The sequence below is a fragment of the Euphorbia lathyris genome, chromosome 1 (assembly GCF_963576675.1).
Source record: "Euphorbia lathyris chromosome 1, ddEupLath1.1, whole genome shotgun sequence".
Classification (NCBI taxonomy): Eukaryota; Viridiplantae; Streptophyta; class Magnoliopsida; order Malpighiales; family Euphorbiaceae; genus Euphorbia; species Euphorbia lathyris.
This window is the reverse complement of record NC_088910.1, coordinates 138,764,431-138,764,998: the sequence shown is the minus strand read 5'-3', so window position 1 is coordinate 138,764,998 and position 568 is coordinate 138,764,431. Positions and strand designations below refer to the sequence as shown.

General features: G+C 29.4%; 1 non-coding gene across 1 annotated transcript; it reads right to left on the bottom strand.

The window, feature by feature from the left end:
- Nucleotides 1-484: 484 nt before the first annotated feature.
- On the bottom strand, nt 485-568 carry TRNAL-CAA (transfer RNA leucine (anticodon CAA)). The gene has a single exon. It is a non-coding gene; the product is annotated as a tRNA-Leu (tRNA).

Below are 568 nucleotides of genomic sequence, written 5' to 3'. Positions count from 1 at the left end.
TTAGTTTTACAATTATTTTATATATATGGTCAGATAAAAAAGATCAAATTTGATTCTAATATTTTTGAAAAAGTGCATATTTAACTCTAAAAATATGAAATGATGCAAATTTAACTCTAATGTTTTAAGCAATATCAATTTTACACAATGCGTTGTAACTTTGTTAGTGCCGCATTAAATATCTTAGAGGTAATTGATACTTGGAAATAGTTTCATATTACAGTTAAATAACGGTCAAACCACTAACATAAAGCTAAAGATTGATCTTGTTTGGAAAAACAATTTCATACTTTAGAGCCAAAAACTGTATTTCACCGAAAGAATTGGGGTCAAATTTGTTCATTATTTCAATATAATTTAAAAGCGGATCAAAATATTAAAGCGAATCATTATTCCAATATAATTTAAAACCGGATCAAAATATTAAGGTGGAAAAAATGTCAATATAATTTAAAACCGGATCAAAATATTAAGGTGGAAAAAATGTCAGAAGTGGGATTTGAACCCACGCCCTCATAAGAGGACCAGAACTTGAGTCTGGCGCCTTAGACCACTCGGCCATCCTGAC